Source organism: Saimiri boliviensis, chromosome 4 (assembly GCF_048565385.1).
Source record: "Saimiri boliviensis isolate mSaiBol1 chromosome 4, mSaiBol1.pri, whole genome shotgun sequence".
Taxonomy (NCBI): Eukaryota; Metazoa; Chordata; class Mammalia; order Primates; family Cebidae; genus Saimiri; species Saimiri boliviensis.
The window spans coordinates 77,711,737-77,731,675 of NC_133452.1; the positions used below are offsets into that span (position 1 = coordinate 77,711,737).

Below are 19,939 nucleotides of genomic sequence, written 5' to 3' on the forward strand. Positions count from 1 at the left end.
AAATTAAGCCAAGTATGACACAGATGGCATTAAAACAGTTATTATAACTGAATTCAATATATTCAAAAGGTAGAGAAAAAGTTGAACATTTTAAATAAAAGATATAAAAAAAGACCCCATTTAAATGTTCAGAAGTAGAAATTACAATGTTTGCCTTGTAAAATACACAGGCTGAGAATAATGGCAGATGACATTTCAGGAAAAAAAAAGAAGAGTGAACTTAAAGACATAGTAATAGAAATTATAAAAATGAAACACACAGAGAAAAAAGACTTGCAAAAAAGAAACAGAGCATTAGTGAAATGCGAGATAATTTTAAGTGATCAAATATATGAGCAAGTGGAGTCCCTTAAAGGGAAAACAAAAATAATTTGAAAAAATAGTTCCTAAAACTTTCTGAATTTGACTTTAAAAATACACATATATATGCCCACTATTCATAGAGCTTAACAAAGCCCAAGTACAAACATACATATGACTATACTATGGTACGTAATAAACCAATTACATGAAGCCAGTGATAAAAATACAGATCTTAGAAGCAAATGGAGAAAAAGAAAAATTACACACAGAAGCACTAAAGTGTGCATAGTAAAAGATTCCTTATAAACAATGAAAGCGAGAAGGCAATAGAGCAACATCTCTGAAGTCTAAAAGAAAAAAACAACATAGAGTTCTCTAACCTAAAAAAAACTTTCAGAAAAAAGGTGAAATGGTATTTCTATGTCTAGATCCAAGAGGAATCGCCACACTGTCTTCCACAATGGTTGAACTAATTTACACTCCCACCAACAGTGTAAAAGTGTTCCTATTTCTCTACATCCTCTCCAGCATCTGTTCTGACTTTTTAATGATCACCATTCTAACTGGCATGAGATGGTATCTCAGTGTGGTTTTGACTTGCATTTCTCTAATAACCAGTGATGATGAGCTGCTTTTCATATGTTTGCTGGCTACATAAATGTCTTCTCTTGAGAAATGTCTGTTCATATACTTTGCCTGCTTTTTGATGGGGTTGTTTTTTTCTTGTAAATTGGTTTAAGTTCTTTGTAGAGTCTCAATATTAGCTGTTGGTCAGATGGGTAAATTGCAAAAAATGTTTTCCCACTCTGTTGGTCGCTGGTTCACTCTAATGATATAGTTTCTTTTATTGTACAGAAGGTCTTAAGTTTAATTAGATCCCATTTGTCAATTTTTGGCTTTTGTTGCCATTGCTTTTGTCTTTTAGTCATGACGTCTTTGCCCATGCCTATGTCCTGAATGGTACTGGTGACTCAGCAATCCAAATACTGAGTATATACTCAAAGGATAATCAATCACTCTATTATAAAGACACTTGCACACATATGTTTATTGCAGCATTGTTCACCGTAGCAAAGACTCGGAGCCAACCCAAATGCCCATCAATGATAGATTGGATAAAGAAAATGTGGCACATATATACCATGGACTACTACGCAGCCATAAAAAAGAATAAGTTCATGTCCTTTGCAGGGACATGGATAAAGCTGGAAACCATTGTTCTCAGCAAACTGACACAAGAACAGAAAACCAAACACCACATGTTCTCACTCATAAGTGGGTACTGAACAATGAGAATGCATGGACACAGGGAGGGGAACATCACACATTGGGGCCTGCTGGGGGGTGGGGGGGCTAGAGGAGGGTTAGCAGGGGGTGTGGGGATTGGGGAGGGGTAACAACCTAATGTAGATGACGGGTTGATGGGTGCAGCAAACCACCATGGCACATGTATACCTATGTAACAAACCTGCACGTTCTGCACATGTACCCCAGAACTTAAAGTATAATAATAAAAACAAAAACAAAGGTGAATTAAGGAATTGTTCACACCTACAAAAGATGAAAGAATTCATTATCAGCAAAACTAAACTACAATAAATACTAAAGGAAGTATTTCAAGTAGAAGAAAAATGATGCCACATAGAAACCTAGACCTACACAAAGGAATAAAGAAAAATGGAAATGATAAATACATGGATAAATAAAAAGATTTTATTCTTATAACTTAAATCTGTTAAAAAAAGACAAATGCTTACAGCAAAACAGTAACAATGTATTGTGGGGTTTATAACACATGTAAAGTAAAATGTATGACATTAATAGCACAAAATGTATATATCCTAAACCCTAAAGGAATCACTAAGGTGTCAAACAAAGAGCTATAGTTACCAAAAAGGACACAAAACGAAAGCATATAAAATAATCCAAAAGAAGCAAAAAAAACAGAGAAAAGTGAATAAACAAATTAATGAGATAAACAGAAAACAAAGAACATGATGGTACATTTAAACAGAACTCTGTCAATAATTATACCACAAGTAAATATAGTGTATAATAAAGAAATGTAGTGTATAATAAATTGGTCTAAACACTCCATTTTAAAAGCAGAGATTAAAAAATTGGATAAGAAAGTGAGATTATTTACATGCTGCCTATAAGAATCCCATGTTAAATATAAAGACAGAAATAGTTTCAAAGTAAATGGGAAAAAATGGAAAAAATCAAAGGAAAATAAGAGTGGTTATACTGGTATCAGACAACACAGAACAAAGAATATTACAAAGAATATGACAAAGAAGGTAATGCTACAACGATAAAGAAATTCTTCAAAAAATAACAATTCTTAACATTAATCACCTGATACTGGAGTTCAAAATAGATGACAAAAATCTGAAATGCAAAGATATATCCACAAATATAGTCAGAGATTTCTGTACCCCTAGTTAAATAATAGGAGGAACGAATAGAAACAAAATATTAAAGTTATAAAATTATTGAAAAATACTATCATCTAATTTGATACAATTGAAAGTTATAGAAATTGCCACCCAGAAAACAGCACAACATACATTGTCTTTAAGTGAATGTATAACATTCACCAAGATAAACTACACTCTGTTCCACACAAAAAATCTTAGTAATTTACTCCTGGTGTCATTGCCCTCCCTGGAGATCCTCAATCCTTGAGCTAATGCATCACCAAACCACCCACAAACATACCTACAATCTGCTCTGATTTTGGCAAGCACAGAACACCAGTGGGTCCCTGGAAGTTGTAAACCCCTGCAGATTTAATCTTCAGCAAAGGTCACACCAAGCAAGGGGAAAGCACAGCCCACCAAAGGTTCCCTTGAAATAGAGGAAACACAGACACAGCAACAAGCAGTGAAGAGGGCATCACTGACATCTGGGAACAGATGTGGAGAAAGATTCATCTTTAAATATCTGCTGTACACTGTTGCAGACACAGCAGTGGGTCTTCTCACCGTGCCTAGTAAGCTTGCGCTGAAAGAAAGCACTTTTCTTACTTTTCTGGCAGCTCCAATCCCTCTGAAAGTGAGCAGAAACAACACAAAAGCACTTTCATGCCTTTCTGGTAGCTCCATCCCCACTAAAATCAAGGCTGTGCCTGCTCAGGCTTTCATGAAGGGTGGGCTCCAACTCCCCCTCTCTATACAGTGTGGTAATACCCCAGCAATGGAGGGTAAACCCTGAAGTTACCTGCCCCATTCCAGTGATAACTGTCGGAGAGGCAGATCTATAGCACAGAACCAAAGTCTATTATAAACTGATGGTTGTAAGCCTCACGACAGGGGTGTGACAGCGAAGCAAACTGCATTACTGCCAGTCCAGGATGAGAAGCTGGTACACCTCCACCGCTGCCCCTTACTCTGAGACTTCAAGGCACCCCATCACGATCTCTTCTTGCCACCCTCATCGGGGCAGGTGCACCCACTGGGCACCAGCCTATCTGTCAGCTCTTACTCTTAAGTGCCATCTACTGGTGAGCAGCCTAAACTGCATCACCAAAGAAAAACACATCCTCATAGCAAGCAGCATCTAAGAAAGATATTGAACAGAACGTAGTCACAACCAGAGAACCCATATAGAGCCTTATACACATACACAACATACACCATAGTCATACTCTGAAGAGAGAAAAGAACAAAAAATGTAAAAGACCCATCCAAATGACAGAAAATAAAAAAATAATAATAAAATAAATAAAAATACAGCTCCCTCAGATTAGAAAAAAACAGCACAAGAACTCTGTCAGTACAAAAACCCGGAGTGTTTTGTCACCTCCAAAGGATCTCACTAGCTTCCTGGTAGTCGATATTAAAAAGTTTGAAATATCTGAAATGATGGTTAAAGAATTTAAAACATGAATTGCAAAGAAACTCAATTAGATCCAAAAGAGGGTTGAAATCTAACAAAAAGAAAGTGAATAAAAAAGATTCAGGATATAAAAGACAATATAGTTATATTAAGAAAGAATCAGGATGGGCACAGTGGCTTACACCTGTAATCTTGATACTTTGGGAGGTAAAGGCGGGTGGATCACTTGAGCTTAAGAGTTTGGGTAACAATCTAGGCAACATGGTGAAATCCTGTCTCTAAAAATATATATACAAATCAGCCATGCATGGTGGCATGTCTATAGTCCCAGCTTTGTGGGGCTGAGACAAGAGGATTGCTTGAACCTGGTAGGTCAAAGAGGCTTCAGTGAGCTGAGATTGTGCCACTGCACTCCAGCCAGTGTGACAGAGTAAGATCCGGAAAAAAGAAGGAAAGAAGGAAAGCAGGAAGGGAGGAAAGGAGGGAGGGAAGGAAGAAGGGAGGGAGGGAGAAAACAGAATTTCTGAATTAAAAAAAAATCACCAAAGGATTTCAAAATACATTTGGAATTATTAGCAATAGCCTAGACTAAGCAGAAGAAAAAATTTCAGAGCTCAAAGAATTGTCTTTCAAATTAACCCAGTCAGACAAAAAGAAAGAAAAAATAAATTTTAAATATGAACAAAGTCTTTGAGAAATATGGTACTATATAAGTCACCAAACCTACAACTTACCTGCATTACTGAGAGAAAAGAAAACTTAGTAACTTAGAAAGCATATCTGAGGGTCTAAATCAGGAAAATTTCCTCAATTTTCTAGAGAGGTCAACATGCAGATAGAATAAATTCAGAGAACTCTTAGGAGAAACCACAAAATGACCATTCCTAAGGCATCTAGTCATTGGACTCTCCAAAGTCAATGCAAAAGAAAAAATCTTAATTACAGCTAGAGAAAAGAGTTAAATTACTTAGAAAGGGAATCCCATCAAACTAACAGTGGACTTCTCAGCAAAAAAAAATATAAGCCAGGTGAGATTGAGGGCCAATTTTTAGCTAGCTAAAAGAAAAAAGTATCACTCAAGAGTTTCATATTATGCCAAACTAAGCTCCATAAACAAAGGAGAAATAAAGTCACTCACAAGCGAGTAAATGCTAAGGAAATTTATCACCACCAGACCAGAAATGCTTAAAGGAGTTTTAAACATAGAAATGATAGGATGATACTTGCTACCACAAAAGCACACATAAGCACAAAACCTGCAGACCCTCTAAAGCAGATACACAATTGAGACCACAAACAAATTAGCTACAACTACAACAGGAAAAAAAAAAAATACCTCACCTAACATTGAACATAAACAGCCTAAATGCTACACTTAAAAGATAGAGTGTCAAATTGGATTTTTTTTAAATGACCCAACCTTCTGCTTTCTTCAACTGACTATCTCATGTGTAATGACACTTAAAGGCTTAAAGTAAAAGAATAAAGAAAGATCTACCAGGCAAATGGAAAAAAAAAAAAAAAAAAAAAAAAAAAAAAAAAAAAAAAAGAGTTGCTATACTTGTATCAAATAAAAAAATAAAACAGACTTTAAATTAGCAATGGTAAAAAAAGAATAAAGAAGGGTATTATATAATGATAAAGGGTCCAATTCAACAAGGAGATTTGGCTATCCTAAATAAATAAGCATCCAAAATCAGAGCACTCAGATTTAGAGACAATTACTTCTAGACCCAAAAAAAAGAGAAAGACAGCCATTCAGTAATAGTGGGGGATTTCAACACCCCACTGACAGCTCTAGACAACTCATACAGGCAGAAAGCTAACAAAAAAACTCTGAACTTAAATGGGACACTTGACCAAACAGACGTAATGGACATCTCAGAACAGTCCACCCAACAACCACATAATATACATTCTTCTCATCTATGCACAAAACATTCACTAAGATTGACCATATGCTCAGTCACAAAGCAAGTCTTAATACATTCAAAAATATCAGAATTATACCAAGCACCTTCTCTGATCACAGTGAAATAAAATTAGAAATCAATACCAAGAGGAATTCGCAAAACTACACTAGTACACAAAAGCTAAACAAGTTGCTCCAAAATGACTTTGAGTAAGAACAAAATTAACACAGAAATCAAAAATTATTGAAAACAAATGAAAATAGAGACACGACATTGCAAAACTACGGGGTTACAACAAAAGCAATTTCAATATAAGTTTATGGTGCTAAATGACTACATCAAGAAGCTAGAAAAATCCAAAAATAAAATCCTAACAACATGCCTAAAGAAACTAGAACAGCAAGAACAAACTAAACCCAAAGCTAGCAGAAGAAAAGAAATTACTAAAATCAGAGCAGAACTAAATGAAATAAAGACAAAAAATAAAAAACTATACAAAGAATCAACAAAATGCAAAGTTGGTTTTTTGAAAGGATAAACAAAATTGATGGACCACTAGTTTAACAAATTTTTAAAAAAGAGAAGACCCAAATAAGCACAATCAGAAATCGAGCCAGGCACTGTGGCTCATGCATGTAATCCCAACCCTTTGGAAAGCTGCAGTAGGCAGACTGTTTGAACTTGCGAGTTTGAGAACAGTCTGGGTACAATGGCGAGGCCCTGCCTCTAAAAAAATTTCTTTGAAAAAATTAGCAAGGTGTTAATGTGTGTTTCCATAGTCCCAGCTACTCAAGAGGCTGAGGTGGGAGCATCACTTGAGCCTTGGAGATTGAGGCTACAGTGAGCCATGGTTGCACTGCTGCAATCCACACTGGGTGACAGTGAGATCCTGTTTCAAAGAAATAAATAAATATAAATGAGAAAAGTGACATAACAACTGATCTCACAGAAATACAAAGGATCTTCATGAATGATTATGAACATCTCTATGCACATAAACTAGAAAACCTAGAGGAAAAGGATACATTCCTGGAAACACACACCTTTCCAAAATTGAGCCAGGAAGAAATTGCAACCCTGAACAGGCCAAAAATGAGAAAGGAAGTCGAATCAATAACAAACAACTTGCCAAACAAACAAAACCCTGGACCAGAAAGACTCATGGCCAAATTCTAACAGAGGTACAAAGAAGAGCTAGCACTAATATTATTAAAACTACTCCGAAAAAATCAAGGAGGAGGGATTCATCCCTAACTCATTCTGTGAAACTAGTATCATCTTGATACTAAAATCTGGCAAGGACACAAAAAAAGAAAACTACAGGCCTATATTCCTGATAAACACAGACATAAACATCCTCAACAACATACAAGCAAATAGAATTCAGTAGCATATCAAAAAGATAATTCATCACAATCAAGTGGGCTTTATTGTAAGGATGTAAGAATGGTTCAACAGAGACAAATCAATAAATGTGATTCACCACATAAACAGAGTTAAGAACAAAAACCGTACGATCATCTGAGTAGATATAGAAAAAGCATTCAGTAAAATCAAATATCACTTCATTATAAAAACTCTCAACGACTAGGAATCAAAGGAATATACCTCAAAATAATAAAAGCCATATATGACAATTCTGAAGCCAACAACACACTGAACAGGCAAAAATTGGAAGTATTTCCTCTACAAAGTGGAACAAGACAAGGATTTCCACTCTCACCATTCTGAGTCAACATAGTACTGGCAGTCCTAACCAGAACAATTAGGCAAAAGAAAGAAATAAAAGGCATACAGATAAGAAGTCAAAAAGTCAAATTATCTCTGTTCACCAATGGTAGAATTCTATACCTAGAAAACCTTAAAGATTTCTCTGAAAGACTCCTAGAACTAATAAATGACTTCAGTAAAGCTTTGGGATATAAAATCGATATATAAAAATCAGTAACATTTCTATATACCAATAATGTTCAAGCTAATGATCAAATCAAGAATCCAATCCCATTTGCAATGGCTGCACACACACACACACACACAAACACCTAGGAATGCATATAACCATGGAGGTGAAAGATCTGTAGAACAGAACTACAAAACACAAATGAAAAAATCATAGATGACAAAAACAAATGGAAAAATATACTGTGCTCATAGATTAGAAAAATCAGTATTGTTAAAATGGCCATACTACCCAAAGCAATCCATGGATTCAATGCTATTCTTATCAAACTACCAATGTTATTTTTTACAGAATTAGAAAATAACTATTCTAAAATTCATATGGAACCAAAAAAGGGCCTAATAGCCAAAGTAATCCTTCCTAAGCAAGAAGAACAAAACTAGAGACATCATATTATTTGACTTTAAAGTATACTACAAGGCTATAATAACCAAAACAACATGGTGCTGATACAAAAATCAGCACATAGATCAATGGAACAGAGTGGAGAACCCAGAAATAAAGCCACCTACTCACAACCAACTAATCTTTGACAAAGTTAACCATAATTTTAAAATGGGAAAAGGACTTCCAAGTCAGTAAATGGTACTGGGATAACTGGCCAGTCATACACACAAGAATAGCACTGGACCCCTACTTCTCACCATATACAAACATTAATGAAAGATATATTAAATACTTCACTGTAAGACCTCAACCTATAAGAATCCTAAAGTAAAACCTAGGAAAAAATTCTTCTAGATACTGGCCTATGCAAAGAATTTGTGATTAAGACATCAAAGGCAATCACACCTAAAAACAGTAATTAACAAGTGGGACTTTTCTGCACAGCAAAAGAAATATCAACTGAGTAAATGTACAACCTACAGAATGAAAGAAAATGTTCACAAACTATGCATTCAACAAAATACTGATATCTCTAAAGAACTTAAACAAATCAACAACAAAAAATAGCCTTGTTAATGGGCAAAGGAAATGAACAGATACTTCTTAAAAGAAGACATGCATGCTTCCAACAAACATATGAAAAAATGCTCATTATCACTAATTGCAAATTAAAACCACAATGATGTTTCTTTCACATCACTCAGAATGGTAACTAATAAAAAGTAATAAATAAATAACCCAGATTCTAGTGAGGCTGTGGAGAAAAAGGAACACACTCATGTACTGTTGGTAGAAATATAAATTAGTTCAGCCACTATGGAAAGCAGTTAGCAGAGTTCTCAAAGAACTTAAAACAGAACTACCATTTGACCTAGGAACCTCATTATAGGGTATCTACCCAAAGGAAAAGAAACATTTCTATCAGAAAGATGCCTGCATTCATACCTTTATTGCAGCACTATTCACAATAGCAAAGTCGGAGAATTAACTTAGATGCCATCAACAGTGGATTAGAAAAAAAAATGTGGTACATATACACCAGAGAATGCTATGCAGTCATAATAAAGAATGAAATCATCTCCTTTGTAGCAACATGGATGCAGCTAGACACCATTATCCTAAGTGCATTAACACAGAAACAGAAAATCAAATACCACATGTTCTCACTTACAAGTGGGAGATAAATATTGGGTACACGTACACGAAGTTAGAAACAATAGACACTGGGGACTCCAAAAGCAGGCAGGAAGGGAGGAAGACAAAAGCTGAAAAACTAAATATTGGAGACTACGTTGACTATTTGGGTGATGGGTTCAACAGAAACTCAAACCTCAGCATTATATAATATATCTATGTCACGACTTACATATGTACCCCCTGAAACTAAAGTAAAAAATAAAATAAAAATTTTGTGTATTAAACACAAATCAAGAGAGAAAGTATTTTGCACTTAATGAAAAGGAAAACACAACATATCAAAATTTTGGTACATAGCTAAAATAATACTTAGTTGCAAATTTATAGTACAAACTCCACATTAAAGTTCTAATCTAGTAAAAAACAAAACAGAACAAACAACAGAAAATTAATTTCAAAGTAAGTACAAGAAAAAATAATAAACATAATAGTAGAAATTAGTGAAATGGAAATCAGGAAAACAGTAGAGAAAATCAATAAAACAAAAGCTTGTTTTTTGAGAGCAATAAAATTTATAAACTACCTAGGCTGATAAGATAAAAAGAGAAGACATAGCTTATCAACATCAGAAATGAGAGAGATAAGATCAATACTGAATATATACATTTTTTTTAAGATGGAGTCTCGCTCTGTCACCCTGGCTGGAGTGTAGTGATGTGATCTTGGCTCACTGCAGCCTCTGCCTCCTGGGTTCAAGAAATTCTCCTGCCTCAGCCTCCTGAGTAGCTGGGATTAGAATCATATACCACTATGCCTGGGCTAATTTTTTGTATTTTAGTAGAGATGGAGTTTCACCATGTTGGCCAGGCTGGTCTCAATCTACTGACCTCAGGATTACAGGTCAGGAGATTGAGACCAGACTGGCCAATATGGTGAAACCCCATCTCTACTAAAAATGGGGTTTTATACACTCCTCGGCCTCCCAAAGTGCGGGGATTACAGGTGTAAGCCAACCTGATCATAGAATTATTATAAACAGGTGCCCAACCTGATTATAGAATTATTAAAGATATAATATTAAAATATTATAAACAACTCTATGTTGATAAATTTGACAAATGAAATAAATAAGTTCCTTGAAGGACACAACTACCAAACCTCAATCAATAAGAAACGGTGGGGGGGGAAGCCCAAGAAATTTTATCAAGATGGCAGAATAGAAGAAGGTCGTTCATATCCCCCCACAAGAATTCTGCACCAATCACTGTCAAAAGTCCCTTTCAGGAACCTCCAGTTTCAAGTAGGAGCTTCTAAAACATCAGTGGAGCTCAAGACTTAAAAGGGTTGTTTACAGCAGTGGTCCCCAACCTTTTTGGCATGAGGAACTAGTTTCAGGAAGACAAATTTCCCATGGACCAGAGTGGGGATGATTTCAGGATGATTCAAGTGAATTATGTTTATTGTGCACTTTATTGCTATTATTATTACATTGTAATATATAATGAAATAAATATACAGCTCACCATAATGTAGAATCAGTGGGATCCCTGAGCTTGTTTTCCTGCAACCAGACGGTCCCATCTGGGGGTAATGGAAGACAGTGACAAATAATCAGGAATTAGATTATCATAAGCAGTGCACAATCTAGATCCCTCGCATACGCGGTTCACAATAGGGTTCATACTTCTATGAGACTCTAATGCCGCCACCCATCTGACAGGAGGCAGATCTCAGGCAGTAATGCCAGCCATGGGGACCTGCTATAAATACAACTGAAGCTTCACTTGCCTGCCCACTATTCACCTCCTGCTGTGAAGCCTGGTTCTTAGGCCATAAATGAACTAGTACCCATCTGTGGCCTGGAGGTTGGAGACCCCTGGTTTAGAGAATGCAGACCAAAACCCAGGTGGCTGGTCTGCTTGACCAAACTTGCTTCCCCTTTCAATCCCAGAAACTGTCCAGTCCCTGCTGCGGCTTGGCTACAGCCCTGTTTAACCTTGAAACTGCAACAAAAATCATGTGCCAAGAGGTCCAAAATGAATTGTCCACACTACTGTCTCGGAGAAAAGGCTCATCTGTTGGCTAACATTAGTCTCTGAAGTTAACCTGAAAGTTGCCCTGAAGCACTGTTCTTTTCTTCCTCAGCTAAAGTCCTATCTCAGAGCTGTTCACATAAAGACCCAGAAGGAGACCTGCCTGTATATCATAGCCAGAGAGTCTGAGCTTCCCTTTTGAGTTTGCTAACCTTCATTCCGCAGATTCTGAGGAGGCCTGATAACAATTCCAGCCCCTCTCACTGCAGTTGGGGAAGCAACCCATCTGTGCTAAGACCTGCTGGGAGATTTGTACCTGTTTGGGCCAATGAAACTGGGCTCTCTAGCCTCCATCCCACAACAGATCCTAAGGGTGCCCATTCCCAGCTCTGGCCCCTCCTACTGCAATCAGGGAACCATATCACCTGTGCAAGGACTTCCTGAGAAACACACACCTCTCTGAGCCAAGGATCAGGCTCTCTAGCCTTGGCCTCACAGGGGTCCAGTCTTATATCTAGCCTTCAGTTGGGAAACTACCCTGTCTATGCAGATACCTGCTAAGAGACACATGACTCCCTGAGCCAACAAGATGGACTCTCCAGCCTCTATCCCATAGCAAATCCCAGGCAGTTCAGTCTTAGCTACAGTCTGCAGTTGGAAGACTATGCTGGCTGTGCAATGTCCTTCTAGGAGACAGGTGACCCTTTGAGCCAATCAGCCTTTCCTGCCTGTATCCCCTAGGAGATCCCAAGGGGGCCCAGTCTTAGCTTGAGCCCCTCTTGCTACAGTTGCAGAACTATCCCCTCTGTGCAGGTACTGCTGGGTGATGCACACCCTCTAAACTAATAAGATAGGCCTGCCAGCGTGCTTTCCACTGTAGATCCTAAAGCTGGTCCAATGTCAACTCTAGCCCCTCTCACTGATCTGGTAACCCATACCAGCTGTGCAGAGATCTGGGAGTCATGCTTGTCCGAATCACTGGGATAGTCTTCTAAACTCAGGTCCCTGGTTAGCACTCCCACACAGCCCCAGTACTCTCCTTAAGTCTTTTCCAGATTTTTCTGGACCAGAAAGCCATGTCAAGCTTGCCCTTGTGAGACTCATGGCAAGCCTGAGTTTAGAGTGTCCTCTAGTGCAGGTACCTGCACAGGTCACAGGTTCAGGAACACAACAGTCTACCAGCTTAGAACCCTTGGAAAGTCCTCTGTAGAACAGGTGAAAACAAAGGCAGACTACAAAGACTAAAATAAATCCCTAATCCCTAAATGTACAACAATGATTGCACATCTACAGATATCAAGAACATTCAGAAAAATATGACCTTACAAACGTACAAAATAAGGTTCCAGAGATGAGCCCCAAAGTTAAGGGGATGTGCAGTCTTTCAGACAAAAATTCAAAATAGCTGTTTTAAGGAAGCTGAATATTTTTTTAAAAGAGTGCTAACCAGTTCAGAAATTTATTAGAAAAAAAATTCATACAGAGATTAAAATGAGTTTTAAAAATCAAACAGAAATCCTGAAGCTAAAAAAGTACAATGAATGAAATGAAAAATGCAATAGAGCACATCAACAAGCAGAATTGATCAAACAGTAGAAAGAATCAGTGAGCTCAAAGACAGGCTATTTCAAAACATATTTAAAGAAAATAAAAGAAGAAAAAAGTGAACAAAGCTTACAGGAACTGTGGTACAACTTTAAAAGAGTAAATATTCAGATTATCTAAGTTCAAGAGGGAACTGAGAAAGACAAAGAGCAGAAAGGTTATTCAGCACATATAACATTCTGTAGGATAAACCATATCTTAGGCCATAAAACAAGTCTCAACAAGTTCAGAAAGGTCAAAATTGTATCAAGTATATTTTCTGACCATAATGGAATAAAACTAGAAATCAATAACCAGAGGAAAACTATATAAATACATGGAAATTAAACACGTTCCTGAATATAATGAGTCAATAAAGAAATTTAAAATAAATTTAAAAATTTTTTGGAAACAACTGAAAATGGAAACACAACATACCAGAACACATGGGACACAGTGAAAACAGTACTAATAAGAATGTTTCTAACAATAAAAAAAAAATTGTATGTAAAAAAAAATAGAAAGACTTCAAATAAACAATCCAATGATGAACCTCAAGACACTAGAAAAGCAAGAACAAACCAAACACCAAATTAGTAGAAAGAAAAGAAATAATAAAGATCAGAGCAGAAATAAACAAAATTGAGACTAATGTATACAAAAGATCAACAAAATTTAAAGTTGGTTTTTTAAAAAGATAAACAAAATAAGCAAAACTTTAGCTAGACTAAGAAAAAAAGAGATGATCCAATAAAATCAGAGATGAAAAAGGAAATATTAAAACTGATAGCACAAAAATACAAAAGTTCATTAAAGACGCTTATGAACAATGTTATGCCAACAAATTGGAAAACCTAGAAGAAATGGATATATTTCTAAATATATACAACCTAACAAGATTTAACAATGAATAAATAGAAAACCTGAACAGTGGAATGATGAATAATGAGAAATTCAACAACACATTAAAAAGATCGTTCACCATGATCAAGTGGGATTCATCCCAGCGATGCAAGGATGGTTCAACATATATAAACCGATATACATGATATATCACATCAACAGAGTGAAGGACAAAAATCATGATCTTTTCAATAGCTGCTGAAAAATTACTTGAAAAAAATCAATAACTCTTCATGACTAAAAACAAAAAACAAAACAATTTAAGCATACCTAACAAGACAAGCCATATATAACAAGTCCATAGCTAATATCATACAAATGAGAGGAAATGTAAAGCCTTTTAAAGAAGTTTAGGAACAAAGCAAGGATGCCTACTTCCACCGCTTTTATTTAACATAGTATTCCAAGTCCTAGCCAGAGCAATTAGGCAAGAAAAAAAAAGAAAATGTAACCAAGTTGGAAAAGAAGTAAAATTATCCTTGTTTGCAAACAACACTATTTTATATTTGAAAAAAAAACTTAAAGATTCCATAAAAAAATTTTTAGAAAGGGTATAAACAAATTCTGCTTAGGTAAATAATGGATTCCATACAATGGAATACTACTCAGCAATAAAAAGGAATGAACTAATGATACACATAACAATATGGATCTATTTCAAAATAATTAATAATTTTAAAAGGGTACATACTTTATATGTATGATTTTATATAAAATTCCATAACATGCAAAGAAATCTATAATGACATGAAGCAGATTAGTGGTTGCCTAGAGATGCAGATGGGGCAGGGAAGGGAAGGGAAAAGGAGCTAAGGAAACTTTGGGAGGTTGATAGATATGCTTATATTTGTTATCTAACTGTGGTGATTGTTTCACAAGTTCGTTCATCTTCAAACTTATCAAACAGTATCTTTTAACATGAACAGTTTATTGCATATCTATTATGCCTGACAAAGCTGTTAAAAAGAGAGAGAACTCTTGGCTCATTCAAAATTTAGGGTGAAATGTAGATCAGAGATGAATTCCAAGGTTGGGCAAGAAGTCAGTTTTTGACCTTTCTTAGGACACTAAAAGAAAAGAGATAATCAAGAAGTAAGTAGTTTTCAAAATATTAAAGGGCTCAGAAATGTCATCCCAAATATGATGGAGAAAGATAAGTAATTTGGCATTTTTCAGGAATCAGTGCTTTTCAGGGATACTATCTGATAAGAGGGATATGAAAACAAGTTAAAATTAGCTTGAGAAATAAATGGAATTATAGTAGTGGATATGGTTAAAAACACCTTGATAAAGGGTAAAAGAAATGGAACTGGGGAATACAGAGTCCAGGACTTTGAGGGTGCTGTATAGCCACGGAAGGGATTTTCTGAGATGTGAATACCTGAGCATGTTTGAGGGCTGAGGGAAGGAGCAGTGGAGAGGCATATGAGAAGACAGAGGAAAATAAGAAAGTAAGAGATGAAGCAAAGTTCTAAGTGGATAGCTGGATATAAATCCAAAGGTAAAAGTCGATCAGGACACCCTAGAAAAGAGGAAACACTTGCCTTCCAATGAGAAAGAAAATAAAAAATTTTAACAAGAAAGATGGATAGAAATATGGGGTAAATGTGTAGGAGGAAAAGAAGAATTTGTGAAGGGGGGGTGTTCAAATAATGAGAGTTTCTATCTCCTCAGTGAAAAAAAAAAGTCAAGACAATTTTCCGAATTGTGGTAGAAACACTAGAGGAGAGCTAAAAGTGTAGAATCATTTTTGTGGGATCATCTAGAGATAAGTAAAAGTTTTGGGGGTTTATATCGAAGGCTCAATCAAGTTTACCAACATAAATTACTATAAAGACAATAAATAAAGCAATGGGATTTTTTTAATTCTAGAAGCCAAAGCAAAGAAAACAAATGTTTGGTTTGACCAAGAATTGGAAATTAGCCAAGTGGGTGCAGCCAAAGGTCAAGGAGACAGAATTGCAGTTGTTTCTTAAAGTGTATTTGAAATAGTTCCTCTGTAGTGACACATCCATCCACTCACTGAAAAAAAAAACTTATTTAGTATTTGGTAGAACCTGTGTTGCGGAGCAGGCAAGAACAATTATCTTCAATGAAGGAGAATACATACATTTACTGATCCCTATGCTTTGCTGTGGGCATTAGGCTGCAATTGAATCACAGTACCTTAGAGCCAGAAGGTATTGTAAGGGTTATAAATTTCAACACTATCATTTTATTGATAAGGAAACAGACACAGAAAACTGAAGATTTTTCCAAAAGTAATAGGAAATAGAGTAATATCTTTCTGGCTCCCAGTCAGTATTTTAGCCATTCATCAAACTTCTTTTTCAAACTTTCTGATCAACATTTAAAGGTATTTATATTGCACATTATACCTGGAAACACCAAAAAAAAGTCTGTTATTTCATGAAATAATTCTTATTAGGGAAACTCTCCTCTAACAGAGGGTTTTAAAATATACTAGCCATATAGCTATATCACCTACTATCTCCAAGGCAGTTAAATTAAGTATGTTTTAAACTTGAGACAATAGCAGTATTAGACTATATTTATTCCTAGCATATTTCAGTTCTGATTTTTTAATATTTACAATTGAAAATATAAGCCAGTTTTAAAGAATAATATTTTACTACCTAGAGTTTCCAGTTTTTAACCAACTTTCTAATTAAAGTAAATGACATATCAGGATCTGGTTTGAACTAGACATTTTGGGATGATAGTAACAAAAAAGAAGAGCAGGAAGTTATTCCCAAATGAAAACATGAGATTACTGTAATTATTTCACCCTTACCCTAAAGGATAAAGTCCAAACCCATTATGATAATATACAAAAAGCCTTTTATGACCTGACTTTATAACCCCTTTAGGCTCATCTCCACTTTCTCTCTGTTCTAGTCATATTTAATTACTTGCCACTTCTGCATGTGCTCAACTCTTGCATTTTTGTGAAATAAACCATTCCCTATCTGAGTCGCAGCATAATAATCCCCATTCATCCTTTAAAATCAAAGGCTTTCTGTTATAACTTGCCTGAGCTCCATGATATCTCAGGGAAGGGTAGACTTCTTATTCTGTGTACTTAGTTCTTTTATAGCAGCCAACTAATATTCTTTCTTTCTTTCTTTTAATATATAAATGTGTACAAAATTGTGATTCCTTAGAGGTCAAGAGCTATGCCTGATTTACCTTTAATTTAATAACACATAATACAGTTCCTGGCACACAGAAAGTGCTTAACAACTGTTGAAAGAACAGATGATTGAATTAATGAACAAGTCATAAAGTTCTAGAGGATCAGAAAGTAGAAATGAGCAAAATGTTAAGACTGACAAGATGAGACAGCACAGCAAACTACGTAGACTTATTTATCCCCTGTGTCTGAGCTTTAATCTTACAGTTCAAATTCCATTGATATATAGAAGTCTTGGGCTCTGAAATATTAACCAGCAGTAAAGTCACCTCTGGCACCACTAGATCTCACAACAGGAGAACAGGGAATCAGCTGCCTACAGAATTTGTTTTCAAATTAAATTTTCAATTAAAACAGTAGGGAATCGTCATTTAAATAATTTTTGTTTTGCTAGAAGCCTGTAACCTAGAATGAGTCAGTCTCAAAAATAAATAAATACCATCAATAATTTGAATGAGGAAGGTTTGATCCCACCTACCTAAAGCTGCTTATCCTCTAGAAGAAGCTTTTGGTTTCCTCTGCCAGTCAGTGGTTTACTTCTCTATTCCAAAGCTCTGTAGGTCTTATCTCAGGAGGATCTTTGATTCCTTCAATACACATCAGATAAGCTTCAGAGCTGAACTGGTCTTCAGAGATACCTAGATCTATCCCTTCATCTTTACAGATGAAGAAATTGAAGCCCAGAAAATACAGTGCCCAAAATCATATTCTCCAAAGCCAAGCCTTTAACCTCACTCTTAAACACCTTTTCCTCAATCCATCAAATTTAAAGTCATAAAAAGACCCATACAAATAAAGCAGTATGCACATCAAACCTAAGATGCTGCTTAATTCTGCCATTGTTGAATGACTTGCATCACCAGATATGCTCTCAACATTCCATCAGTCATTTTTAAGAAGGCACTTTGAACAAAAAGTCTCATCTTTTACCATTTGTGCTACTAACACACTTCTTTGTCCCACTCGTTTACTCAATCCTCTTTTAAAATGGGGGGTACTTTATGCTTCATTCCCATTTACAAACTGAGAAATGACTCAGTAAACCTTGTAGCCCTTTGGTCTATAAAGTGCTCGCTTTATATGAAATAATCACCATTCTTTTAACTTCACTACTCTCGAGTCTACCACCTTCTTTCTCACTTTAAGGTGATAATTATAGTAATGACCTCACCATCAGGTATTTCTCGGGAATTAATGATCAACTGAGGTTAATGGCCCACAGACTAGCCATGGTCCATCAACTTCACCCAGCCTGTCATTAATCCCCAGGAAATGTCCTGCTACCCAATTGTTATTGCTTAATTTAGACTCTCTTCATTCTCATCAAGCCTTACAATATTGCTACATCCACCAAGAAGCTTTGTGTTGTATTTTATTAGCTGTGTGTTCTAATGGTTCAGCAAGAGTGGTTTCCCTAACTGGTGATCAAATAAAACTAGAATGTCCCTTATTAGAAGTTACCTTAAAAGCCATTAAACATCTCTAGACATTTTAATATTTTACACGTTTTTACATGACTTTTAAATCAACAAATGGAATAGGGTACTGCATCCTTAAGGATACAGTCCTCAACATCCCTCCAATTGACCCCTAGCATGCTCCTTTCTTCACCTCACAGAATAAATCTAATCACTTTATTTTTACAAGTTGCTCTCCCAGGCTCAAAGCAGTTTTTAAACACTAACTGGTGTCACAAGTTGTCTACAGCACTAAATGTTACATATCCCTTATAAGCATTTTTCAGACATTATACAGCTCACACTGCTCCCACCTCTTTTACTTGCTGAATGTACAATGGTCATTTTACTCAGATATTCACAAAGCTTCACTGGCCCTCTTTTTGCTTCATTTCCTTCTTTTGGGTTGATGAATGGCACTATAATAGAGTTACAGAAAGTAAAAATAGAACGCACGGAGAGAGAGGTCTAGGGATAGCATGTAACAAACCAGAGCTCTTTCAGCACCAAAGTCAATTGAAAAAAGAAAGAAAGAAAGAAAGAAAGAAAGAAAGAAAGAAAGAAAGAAAGAAAGAAAGAAAGAAAGAAAGAAAGAAAGAAAGAAATACAACCAGGTCCCTATTGTGAGAAAAATATGTATTATCAACAAATAGTACTTAATAAAAATAAAGGAAATGGCATCTGTATTGTCATCTTTTCTTCTGGAGTGTAAAGCATAAGAAGGAAAATCTGGGGCTGGGGGTAAGGGAGAAGACCAATGCTACCTGATAATTCTATAATAGTTCTTCTGATACAATTAAAATGCAATAACGAATATTGAGGGATTCAAAAACAAACTAAAGATAGTATACAGAGGCATCAAGAGCACCCAGGAGACAAGACCTTTAGTCTGAGATCTGTCATTTATGACCTATATGACAAGTCATTTATTCTCTTTGGGTCTCAGTTTCCTCATCTAAAAAATAAGATGTTAAACTAAATGTTATCTTCATTTCTTTTCAACAATATTTTATAAGTCTCTGAATCCATATAATAAACACAATCATAATAGAATTTGATTATATTGACAAGCATTTTTTCCAAATTTTTTTACTCCAAACTCATATTGACATACATGTATTTGTTTCCCAAATATTAGAACGCATACTATACTACAAGGTAAACAATGTATAATATACAGGGAATAGCACAGTGTTAATTTAAAAAAAAAGGTCATGGAAATCAGTATG

The 19,939-nt window shown here is 35.7% G+C and overlaps 1 long non-coding RNA gene across 1 annotated transcript in view; it reads right to left on the bottom strand.

Moving 5' to 3' along the window:
* The window catches only part of LOC141584141 (uncharacterized), a 258,472-nt gene that overhangs the window by 37,214 nt on the left and 201,319 nt on the right, over positions 1–19,939 (bottom strand). The window contains exon 2 of the long non-coding RNA XR_012517083.1: positions 11,064–11,121. This is a non-coding gene — a long non-coding RNA (uncharacterized LOC141584141). The remainder of the gene's footprint in view (positions 1–11,063; positions 11,122–19,939) is intronic.